The sequence below is a fragment of the Cupressus sempervirens genome, chromosome 4 (genome assembly GCF_028749045.1).
Source record: "Cupressus sempervirens isolate cs-2001-9-10 chromosome 4, ASM2874904v1, whole genome shotgun sequence".
Classification (NCBI taxonomy): Eukaryota; Viridiplantae; Streptophyta; class Pinopsida; order Cupressales; family Cupressaceae; genus Cupressus; species Cupressus sempervirens.
Window position 1 is genome coordinate 314,749,982 of NC_143121.1, and position 12,853 is coordinate 314,762,834.

Consider the following 12,853-nt stretch of genomic DNA (forward strand, 5'->3'; position numbering starts at 1 on the left):
TTCCTCTTACTATCAGGGTGCACCTAACTACTCTTGAAAGGAAAAGGGGAAGAAGGAGATGCAGAAAACAACTCTACCCTACCTAAACTACGGAGGTTATGCACCAAAATAGAGTGTTCGGACCAATCTTTGCCCATACATGCACTACTAAACTAGAATGAAACTAAGGATATACGCGTTCAGACTTGCTTTTAATCAAATAACCACATATAGATCAGAAAACCAAATTGAATAACACAAGGAAGGAGGAAACTCACTTATATATTATCCAATAGGCACAAATAGATATAGTATACAGACTACAGATCTCAACAATACATCAATGAGAGGCAAGAAGGATGCAAATACACATTAATGGCTGAAGGGGATAAAACAAGAAATCATACAGTTCAAAGGCACAGGGAATTTTACACTGCAGACCTGTGAGTAGTAGCAGAGAATAATAGGGAAGGGTCGACCCTTGGAAAAGATTTCAAAATTGCCTTTACAGTTCAGGCATAACTGAGGACATTGGCTTTGTATTAACTGCTCAACTACTAGTAATAACTTCTCACCCTAAAAAATCTGATGAAAGATCTGGTGGTTTTGAGTAAAAATTTGATATTCCTCTGAGAAATGCCTTGAGTAGATAGAAGTGGCACCAATGAATGATCCTGACATAGTAGATGGGTTGACTAGATGGATGGAGTGTTTCCCTATGTTTTGCATTCATTTCTGGTAGGTCAGGATCGATCACGAAAATCAGATCACAAGATAAATCGACCACCTTCGCTTCTTGGTTCATGGATTAGCAGGGGCGTCGAGGTCAAATGGTTCCATATGCCAACTGGGCCACACGGGCCAATCACATTCCTTTAATTCTGCCACCTAAGAAGTTCTCCATGGTTGACACTCCTTTATTTAACTAACCACACCACCTTCCAGATTGTTATCATTAATCGTAACCACCAGCCGCTAACTGCCAACCTTGATCAGGCCAGTGAGACACGCGTCAATAGGGCGCTATGTCACCAACATAAAGACCGTGCAGTTTCTTCATAGCATCGATCTTTGTAGATCTAACGATCATGAAGACTCATCATGTGTCATACTTGCTTCACCCCAAGCCCATCATATATGGCACCACCTCAGCAGAATGCCCTACACTTGAATGACACCTGGCGACATCTGTCTGACGTACCCTATTACAACCGGGCCCTGTCGACACGTGGTGAAAGGGTGCCATGTCGCTAACATAATCATCATACAACTTCTCCATAGAACGATGGCGCCAGCCATTGATCTGCCTTGATCCAATGGTGGAGATCTTAACCTTTGACTGCACTAACAGCATTGAAGATCTGGTCCCGTGTGTTGACTGTTTCCTAACATGGCACAAGTGGCGGTTCCTCATTGGTCCAAAGAAGCATTACCTGGCAGACAAGGGACTAGCTTGGAGGTATCATACTGCTTTGACCCTACTGAGGGACACGTGGTGCCCAGGCACTATGTCGCTATTATAAACCTCATGCACCTTGTCCATAGCACGATGGTGCCTATCGTAGATCGACTTCAATCTGACAATCAAGACCATCTCATACTCTGCACATCCTTCCTTCTTCTAATCGCTGGGTCCATGAACCAACTGTGCTCTGACTCATACACCTAGCATCTCTTGATTGGCCTTCGAAACACCAACTTGGTAGGCCCAAGACTTGACTCCATAGAACGGCCACGTGTCAACCAAGCGCTATGTCGCTATGCAGATTTTTTGGCCAACGCGCGATAGCGACATAGCACCTACAGTGCCACAGAAACTTTTTCGACCCGTGAACTGATTGTCTACCACTGGACCCACCGGACACGCGTCAATTGGACATGATGTTGCTAACATAAAAATTGCATAACTCCCCCATAGCGCAATGGTGCCATTCGTTGATCTGCCCCAATCTGACGACAGAGAATTTTGCAGGCCACAAAACATAACATAAGGCTTGGCATTAAAATAATACTAACTGGAAAACTATCCATTGGATGAGTAACATTTGAATTTTGAAACTTGGCAGGGCAAACAAAATGTGGTAACATTTTTGGTGACTCACAGGGGGCATGAGCCTGCTCGATGCATGACCAGTGCCTGCCAAAATCCATTGGGCTACAGGGTCAAAAAAATATGAGTATGAGAACTTGCAAAACCCTAACCCTTCTTGTGAGAGATTGAAAACCCTAGCTCTACAACTACAACTGGAAACAAAATAGAACTTCCTCTACAACCTGAGACTGTCAAAACTTCGAAAGCTGGCAACTCGAAAAGAGAACCCTATGCACGCGCACTTCTTGAAAAGTAGGAAACAATAGAAAAGAACTAAACTACCTATGTATAGGAATCCACAATCTTTCAGAAATAGGGATTCAGATAGATCCCATTGACTGGAATGGGCAAAATCTCTCCATTTGGCCTGCTCAACTAGAATGCATTAGCTTGTTTGCAACTGGCAATCAGATAGGGGCCACTCCATAGTGCATCAAACTGTGAATGTCTTCCAAGTTTTTCTCTATCTGAATCCCACTTCAAAACTAAATCTCCTTCTCTGAAGGTTCTAGCCCTAGCCTTCTTATCAAAACTCCTTTTCATCTACTGCTAATGCATTTCCAAGGTTTGCATAGCCTTGTTTCTCTTTTCTTCCAGTTCAATCAATTCTGCCATTCTTACTGACATGGCACTATCCTCAATTAATTCTAGTTGATCAGCCAACTCCAAGGATGGGAATTCCAATGAGATTGGGATTCTGGCCTCCCTACCATATACCAACACAAAAGGTGAATTTCCAACAAATCTCTTGGGTGTTATCCTATCAGCCCATAGAGCAATTCTTCATTTTTTATGCCAGACCCTTTGATTGTCTTGTATTGTCCTCTTCATGATTCTGATCAGATTCTTGTTGGAAGACTCAGCCAAACCATTACCCTGGGGATAGTAATTTGATGATGTGCTCAAGTAGATATTGTGATTCATTGCCCATGCACAAATCTGGGTTCCAACAAAAGACTTGGCATTGTCTGAGATGATAGTAGAAGGAGCACCAAACCTAGATACAATCCCATCAAGGAATTCAACAACTGATGGCTCTGTGGCACCCTTCAAGGCAATTGCTTCTATCCACCTAGTGAAATAATCAGTAGTAGCCAAAATCCACTTATGACCTACACTAGATGGGGGATTAATGGGGCCTATAAAATCCAACCCCCACTGGGCAAAGTGTTGATCCACCTGAATAGGATGATGGGGGAGAGCTGCAAGCCGTTGTTTGCCTAAAAAGAAAGCACATTTCTCACATTTTCTCACATACCTATAACAATCATGGAATAGAGATGGCCAATAATAGCCAGCCCTCATGATCTTCATAGTATTTTTTCTTGCAAAGAAATGGCCACCATTAGGGCCATCATGAAGTTCTTAAATCATCCTTTCAGCCTGATCCTCTTCAATGCATCTCAACAAGGTCCCATTAAAATCCCTCCTGAATAGGATATCATCAATTACAACATAGGGAATGGACTACAGTCTATATTGTCTTCTTTTGGCTCTGTCTAATCCCTAAGGGTATCCATCCCCTGATAAGAAGTTCTTCATATCATCTATCTAGCTCCTTGGGCCATTAACATTCCCTTTCTCCTGCTGCTCTGTTAATACCATAGCAGCCTCTTCATCAGAATCCTGACCTGATAACATTTCTTTGCACAATCCTCTCCCTCTTACCAGCTTGGTAATTTGAATATCAACATCATATTCCATTACCCTAGTGATCCATCTAGTTCTCTTTTCACTATTATCCTTGCTTAACAGAAAATCTTTTACACTGGCATGGGGCACCAATAAATGGATCCTATTGTGGGATAAGAGGTGTCTGAATTTCTTCAAGGCTCTGATGACTACAAGAGCTTGCTTCGCAACAAAGCTGTACTTATCTTCATATTCCTTAAGCCCTTCACTGAAGAAGGCTATGAGCTACTCCTCATCCTTGCCATTTATTTGAGTCAAGACAACAAAGATACTTGACTCACCACCTAAAGATACTTTATGAAATCCACCTGTAAGAGGTTTCACCATGGTAGAAAGATTAGGGATAAACCTTCTCACAAAGTTTATTCTACCAAGGAAACTTTGTAGCCCCTTCTTGTGTTTAGGAAGAGGAAGGGAAAGTATTGCCTTTGTTCTTTCTAGATCAATGGTCAGCCCATCCTCAGATACAATGTGTCCTAATAACTTTGCTTGGCTTGTAGCAAAGACACACTTGGCTAGGTTGAGGGAAACCCCAAACTCTCTACATATTAGAAATACCTTCCTTAAGTGATCAAAATGATCTTCTACATTTTTTTAGTATACAGTTATATCATCAAGGTGTACTAAGACAAACTTATCAATTAATTTTTTGAAGGCCATCTCCATTGCCTTCTGAAATGTGGCACCTGCATTTGTTAGTCCAAATGGCATCTTGCAATAAGCATAGGTGCCCCATTTAGTAGTAAATGTTGTTTTATGTCTATCAGATTCTTTAACTAGCACTTGGTTATAACCAGAGAATCCATCAAGAAAAGAGAATCTCCTTGACCCACTGACCTTGGATAGAATTTGCTCCATGGAAGGGAGAGGATGGTGATCTTTAAGAGAAGCCTGATTAAGATCCCTAAAGTCCACACACAATCTGATTTCTCCATTCTTCTTCCTTACAGGGACAAGGTTAGCTACCCATGATGAGTGTTTGATAGGAAATATTATATTGGCCTCTATCAACTTGGAGAATTCTTTTCTCATTAGGGGCTAAATCTTAGGATTCACTGGTCTCTGTTTTTGCCTTACTGGTTTGGCCTTATCAATTAAATCTATGGTATGCTGAAACAAACTAGGGTCAAACCCTTTTAAGTCATCATATGTCCAAGAAAATTCATCATTAAATTCTTGACATAAATGAATGAAGTTTTCTTGCTCAGTTTCAGAACATACATTCCCCATATTCAGAGATTTTCCATCAACAATTGTAACTGGGGCATAATCATCTTTCTCTGCAGCTAGATTCATCCCTTTGCCTCTTGTTTGATCATCAGGATTAAAGACACTCTCCAAGGTAATGAGACCCTTAGGAAACTTGTTAGAACTAAGCTGAATGATCTGATCACCATACAGATCTTGCAGCCTTGACTGGTTTCTATCTGAGAATTTTGCGTCATTCTGCAAGAAACTCACAATTTGTTCATCAGAGTCAAACAATTTCCAATGAGTGTTGTTGTTAGGGATGGCAGGCCTCACTACCACCCTAATTTGTTGCTTCTTCTCCTCCTCAAGATTCCCTGGTACATCATAAGTTGCACCCACTGCTGCAAGTCTATCGGCATGTTTATTTTCTTTCCTAGGAATGCTTTGAATATTAAATGCATTGAAGCCCTCAAGCAAATCGTAGACTCTATGTTTGTAAGACTTGAGCAGGCCATTTTTGGTGATATTCTAATTCCTCACCTGATTGACTACCAACTCACTATCTCCATATACTTTCAAGGCTTGAATTCCTCTCTTTTGGGCAAGTAGGAGACCTTGAATCAAGGATTCATACTCGGCCACATTATTGGTGCAACTGAATTGGAGCCTAAATGAGAAGTAGTATCTTATTTGTGCGAGAGAGATTAGCACAACACCAGCCCCTGACCCATTTCTATTCCTTGAGCCATCAAAGTACATACTCCATATTCCATTTATATCATCATTATTCCCAACAAGATGAGGAACTTGGGCATCTTTCTCTACTATACAATATGTACTAAGGCCTATCTCAAGAGTCTCTGACATAGGCTTGAACTGATATGCATTTTCCCACTCATCCAAGAAGAAATCAGGAATCTCTGCTATGGAAGTGACAGGCTGATTTACTATGTCATTTTCATCCATCTCTAGAATAGGGCAATTAATGTTGATGGAATTGGGGGTGTAAGATTCAGTTTGATGAAGGGCTTGAGGTTCTGCTCTAATTGAGTTATTGGCTCCATATCTAGTCTTAAATGACATATATGACCAATCAAAAGATATGAATCCACCAATTTGAGCAGTGAAGTCTCTTGAAAGATAGATGGCAAAATAGGGCTTGATTTCAGCAACAGATATATCTTGTATCACAGTGCAACTAGGGCATGCATGTAGGGCCATCTCCACATTCCTAAGGATACCTACAGTTTTGATAGTACTACCATCTAATTGTAAGACATCCCTAACAATGGGCTCATATTTCATTCCTAAAGCATCAGTAACACACCTAAGCATTACAGAGCTACTAGCCCCTGAATCTATCATGCAATTGTGGACTAACTTGCCTCCTATAATCAGAGAATCATATAATGGAGGAGGTCTAACCTTTTTATTTGTCTCCACATCCCCTGCTGGTTGTACTAGACTTGTGGTATTCTCCATGATAGATGGCTGATCCTTGAGTTCAATCTTCTCTAATTCTTGCTGCAGCATCCTCTTCTACATTAGTATGGTAGCAACAACATCCCACATGGAGATATTCACATTGGTCTTCTTCATTTGCTCTACCACACTAAAAGGTGCATTAGGAACTTTGGTAGAAACTTTGGGAGCTGCACTTATAAGAGGTTGAAATGGGGCAACATAAGGATCACTTGCATCTTTCTTTCTAGAATCTTGCTTTTGTTGTTGTGAAGTACTTGTTTGTTCATTTGCTGCTTGTATATGAGGTGTAGCACTTGAAGTTGAGGCCTGCTTAGGAGAAGGAGGGGCAGCATGTTCCATAGCTCTCTTCCTGCTTCTTGTGTTATGAGCAACGAAATCCTAGTTTACATTACAATGCTCCCCAAACTAATGATTCATGAAAGAGAAATCTTCACGTCCTTGAATATATGAGGCTTCCTTGGGATGATCCTCCTTGTATGATTTCTTTGCTGCAGGTTCTTGGACAGTTAGGGCCATATAAGATTCTACCTTCCAGCACATGCAATAGGTATAAGAATAGTTGCAAGAAGAACAAAAATCTTAATCTTGGGCCAAGTTATTTTGAGGGACTATAGCTCTGTTCTGATTTGAGCTTGAAGCAAAAGCATGACTATTTTGCCTACCCTGATTAAAGGAGCTATTCCACTAATTAGGAAGCCTACCACCACTTGGAGCTTGATATTGCAGTTGGGGAGGCTTGCCACTTTGAGCTTGCTGCCTTTCTAAGGCCACCACCTTGTTACTCATTTTTTTGTATCATACAGAGACTATTCTCTAATCTCTTCCCATGGTCCTTCAACTCCCTCCCCTACTCTTGCAATTTTTTATCCAGGGTCTTCTCTCTTTTATCTATATTCAGCACTAGACCTTGGAGCATTTCTTTGAGCTCATCTATCCCATTTGAGGATGTAGAAGCTTGAGGGACTGGAGTAAGGGCTTGTGATGTAGAAGTTGTAGGACGAGGGGGTATTGCTAGTTGGTGGTTGGGAACATCAGGAAAGAAAGGAATAGGGGGCCTTAAAGCCAACTTTCCTCCTTGTATCAAGATGTTCTCAGCTTTTATGGCTATCTCATAAGCATTAGGCAAGGTATCTCCTCCCATAGTTTGGATTGTAGTGGCAATATCACAGTTAAAAGCTCTAAGGTAATGCAAGAAGGCATTACCAGGGGTAGGTTTCACTGAAGTAGGTATTCTATCCCATGTCTTTTGGAATCTATAATTAAAATCAGTCATACATTCATGGGGAGCTCTTTTTATTGTAGTCAACTGCTCTAATAGTGACAGATGGTCACTTCTATCCTCAAAATGTTTGCACAATCCTGCTTCTAGTTCATCCCAATTATTTATAGAACCATGAGCTAAGCCTCTATACCACTGTAATGCTTTTCCTTTTAAAGATGAGGCTAGAAGTCTAACAACAACATCATCCTCTGTAATACCATGAATATTACAGACATTTTCTACTTCTTGGATATGCTCTAAAGGGGAGATGGAAGTTTCACCAGTAAAATCAGGTATACTTTTTAGTGCAGATACTGGTATATCATGCCTTTGGGCTAACAATAGAGGACTCCCACCATTAAAGGTGGCAAAGGCATGAACTCTTGGCTGTGCCATGTAGACAAGTGTTCTATTAGTGAGTGTTGATGGCAATCTAGGCTAAGTTTGAGTAGTAGGAGGAGTAGAGACAGGCCTTACAGGTATATTAACTGTTATTACACCCCTAACTGGTGATAATGAAGTCCTAGTCCTCCTTCTTCTAGGAATTGAAAGAGAAAGCTCTTGATATTGGAATTTACCTCTAGAAGATGCCCTTGTTTTAGCTCTAGGCATGAATCACTGCAACTTTGGCCTGGAACCAGATTTGTTGATGTTCAGAGTCACCAAGTACTTGAAGAATCAGCCTCTTGAAGGCTTGAATACTGAAGCCAGCACTACCTCTCCAGCATTAATCTCTGAAACTCTTTCTTCTTTGACACTAGTGGACTTTAAATCTTTATAAATCTTGTTGTTGAAGTCCCACTGGGCATGCCAAAAACTATTGTCACTTAGGTTTGCACCCTTGTCCAAGGCCTATGCGCGAGGAAAACCTAGTGAAACATGGAAACAACCTCCAACATGTGGGACTTGAACTATGAGGTTGAGTCTTCGGAGAAGGCCAACTTACTCTTACTATTAGGGTGCACCTAACTACTCTTGAAAGGAAAAGGGGAAGAAGAAGATGCAGAAAACAACTCTACCCTACCTAAACTATGGAGGTGATGCACCAAAATAGAGTGTTTGGACCAATCTCTGCCCATACATGTGCTACTAAACCAAAATGAAACTAAGCATATATGTGTTTAGACTTGCTTTTAATCAAATAACCACATACAGATCAAAAAAACAAATTGAATAACACAAGGAAGGAGGAAACTCACTTATATATTATCCAATAGGCACAAATAGATACAGAATGTAGACTACAGATCTCAACAATACATCAATGAGAGGCAAGAAGGATTTACATACACATTAATGGCTGAAGGGGATAAAAAAGGAAATCATACAGTTCAGAGGCATAGAGAATTTTACACTGCAGACCTGCGAGCAGTAGTAGAGAATAATAGAGAAGGGTCGACCCTTGGAAAAGATTACAAAATGGCCTTTATAGTTCAGGTATAACTGAGGACATTGGCTCTACATTAACTGCTCAACTACTAGTAATAACTTCTCGTACTGAAGAATCTGATCAAAGATCTGGTGGTTTTGAGTAAAAATTTGATATTCCTTTGAGAAATGCCTCTAGTAGATAGAAGTCGCGCCAATGAATGATCCTGACACAGTAGATGGGTCGATTGGATGGATGGAGTGTTTCCCTATGTTTTGCATTCATTTTTGGTAGGTTGGGATCGATCATGAAGATCAGATCGCAAGATAAATCAACCACCTTCGCTTCGTGGTTCATTGATCAGCAGGGGCGTCGAGGTCAAACAGTTCCATATGCCGACTGGGCCACATGGGCCAATCACATTCCTTTAATTCCACCACCTAGGAAATTCTCCATGGTTGACCCTCCTTTATTTAACTAACCTCGCCACCTTCCAAACTATTATCATTAACCATAACCACCAGCCGCTAACCACCAACCTTGATCGGGCTAGTGAGGCATGCGTCAATAGGGCGCTATGTCACCAACATAAAGACCGTGCAGTTTCTTCATAGTGCGATGGCGCCTGCCATCAATCTCTGTAGATTTGATGATCATGAAGACTCATCATGTGTCATACTTGCTTCACCCCGAGCCCATCATATCTGATGCCACCTTAATAGAATGCCCTACACCTGAATGACACTTGGCGACATCTGTTCGACGTACCCTGTTGCAATCGGGCCCCACCGACACATGGCAAAAGGCTGCCATGTTGCTAACATAATCGCCATGCAACTTTTCCATAGCACGATGGCACTTTTCGTTGATCTGCCTTGATCCGACAGTGGAGATCTTAACCTTTGACTACACTGACAGCGTTGAAGATCTGGTCCCATGCGCTGACTGTATCCTAACCTGGCACATGTGGCAGTTCCTCATTGGTCCAATGAAGCATTACCTAGTAGACAAGGGACCAACTTGGAGGGATCGTACTACTTTGACCCTACTAAGGGACATGTGGAACCCAGGTGCTATGTCATTGTTATAAACCTCATGTAGCTTGTCCATAGCGTGATGGCGCCCATCGTAGATCGACGTCAATCTAACGATCAGGACCATCTTGTGCTCTACACATCCTTCCTTTTGCTAATCGCTGGGCCCGTGAACCAACTGTACTCTGACTCATACACCTGGCATCTCCTAATTGGCCTTTGAAACACCAACTTGGCAGGCCCAAGACTCGACCCAACAGAGCGGCCACGTGTCAACCGGGTGCTATGTTGCTATGCAGATTTTTTGAGCAACATGCGATAGTGATATAGCACCTACGGAGCCATAGAAACTTTTTCGACCCGTGAATTGATTGCCTATCGCTGGACCCACCGGACACACGTCAGCTGAACGCGATGTCGCTAATGTAAAAATTGCGCAACTCCCCCATAGCGCGATGGCGCCATTCATTGATCTAACCTGATCCAATGGTAACAATACTATTGAAACATAGTTGAAGGGGTGTGTCAAAGCCAAGGACACCTATTCATATTTTTTATACTCCAATCTCAATGTAGTTGAGATTGCATCATATGTCCTATATGCAATTCTCGCTTCTGCTGAAACAACCAAGGATACATGAGTAAAATGTTTAAATAGTCTCAAGGAAAGTTTTTTACAATTGCATGAAGATATTATAAACTTAAGGAAAATGATCAAAGTTTTTGACAGCAGATGATTAGTTTTTGACAATTTTTTACATTCCAACTTTTGTCATTAATGTCAAAGGGGGATAAGATGTATAAATAAATTGTAAGTTGTTAGCCTTAGTTTTAAGTTGCCATATTTTAAATTTTTTACAATTTCCTTTGAAGCTTGAAGTCATATATGGAACAAGCCCTTAGTGGTCTCATATCATATAAGTATCACTAGCCTTTGCAAATAGAGATTATTCATGTGATGTTTGTCATAGTTTCATTTCTTGAATCTCTTTTAACCTCTTTGAACCTTAGTTCAAAGTAGTTCAACCAAAGGATTTTGATACTAATTGTTTTTGTAGGTGTGACTCACTAAGCATAATGAATATGTTTGTTTGAACCTCTTTAATTGTCTTTGAACCTTGGTTTGAAGCACTTCAAAGAAGTTCTATCACTGAAGGAACTTCTTGCACACAAGCGTTAATGATTAGCCAAAGACAATTGGTTCTCAAAAAATTAATTGAGATGTCAGAAATGATAATTGAATATTTTATCTGATATAATTTTTTTGGTGATGCAAGATCAGTTGTTATCCTAATTAAAAAGGGAAAATCTTTTGTCTAGGAGTCAGATTATTTGTTAAGAATTTGTAATTTTTGCAAGGACATTCACAAGCAATGATCATTTAATGAAGTTGTCTTGTCATAGTTTCAAGCATTCAAATCAAGCCACAACAAAATCAACAAGAATACCTCATAATGTTGTAGTACTTTTACCTATAGTACTTTTAAAGCATAAGTTTCCTATTTGATTGCTTTATCATGTGAAAATGTGAATTGAAGGAGGAGTAGCAATAAGCGAAGAAAAGAGGTATGGTTTTCTCTTAGTAGATTATAGGTGAGAATACAAGAAATCTATTGTTCCTTCCTTTGTGTCTATTTCAAAGAACAAAAGTAGTGTTGGGCTTTATTTCCTTTCTTAGAATGATGTTTATTCTATATTTGTCTGAGAATATTTCTAGTTTAGAGTGTAAGAGGCTTGCCATTTGTGATATTAATTTGGAAGGTGTCAAATTTGAGAAGTTGCAAGGAAATTTTCTTGAGCAAGATGATGAAGTTAATGGTTGTTTAGACATACTAAAAGTAGTTTGATTGAAGTTGAAGCTTTTACCTCTGCCCTTTTGAGTCCTAAGAAACTTGAGAGCCAAGAGTATTTTGAATAAATATGGGGATCTAGTGTTGTCCATCTTTAGGGAGACTATCTCATTAGCATTCCATCTGTCTAATTCTACCTTTCCTACTTTTAGCCCTACCCAGTCTCTAGTTGAGTATCAGGAAGGTCCAAATAAATACTGTAACATTTTGGGTAGGAAATGGAAAAAGTCTAATTATAAAGTTAGCTCTTGAGACCACCCAAAGTAATCACCAAGGATCATATGAAGCCTCATCTTCATGACTTCATGGTCTTTTTGCACTAGGTTAAAGCTTCTTTTGATGTTTTCCTCTTTGAAAATTGGATGTACCATTACATAGAAATCATTCTAAAAGATAAAAATTGTTAGATTTGGAAGAACTAATAGCCAGTTCATTGAGAAGCCAACTGAAACATGTTAAGGTGTCTAGAGAAGATTTCTACATGTCTTCCTATCTGACCTATTGCATTGCACACTAATAAATTTTGAACAAATTTTTGACCAATTTTAGTCAAATTTTGACCAAGGTTTGTCTTTGTTTTCTTGTCAAAATTTCAACCAAATTGCAAGTTGGTAAAAAATTTGATGAATAAATTGTAGGTTGGTTAAAATTCCAAAAAATCTATTTGTCAACATTTTGACCAACATACAATTTGGTCAAAATTATGATTAGAAAAATAGAAATGAACCTTGGTCAACAATTGGGTCCAAATGTACTAGTGGCATGTGTCAATAATATTACTTCTCTTCCTCATTAAACTTGGAATGAAGATGTAACTATCTACTAGTACTATCCCCTAGTACAAAGAGATAGAGTATTACAAGATTTCTTGAAAACACATGTTGAGCTAATAGAAAGTAT

The 12,853-nt window shown here is 39.9% G+C and overlaps 1 pseudogene; it reads left to right on the top strand.

Annotated features, from left to right (window-relative positions):
• The first annotated feature begins 8,996 nt into the window (after positions 1 to 8,996).
• Positions 8,997 to 12,853, top strand: part of LOC149561275 (cytochrome P450 716B1-like) — a 64,432-nt pseudogene continuing 60,575 nt past the window's right edge.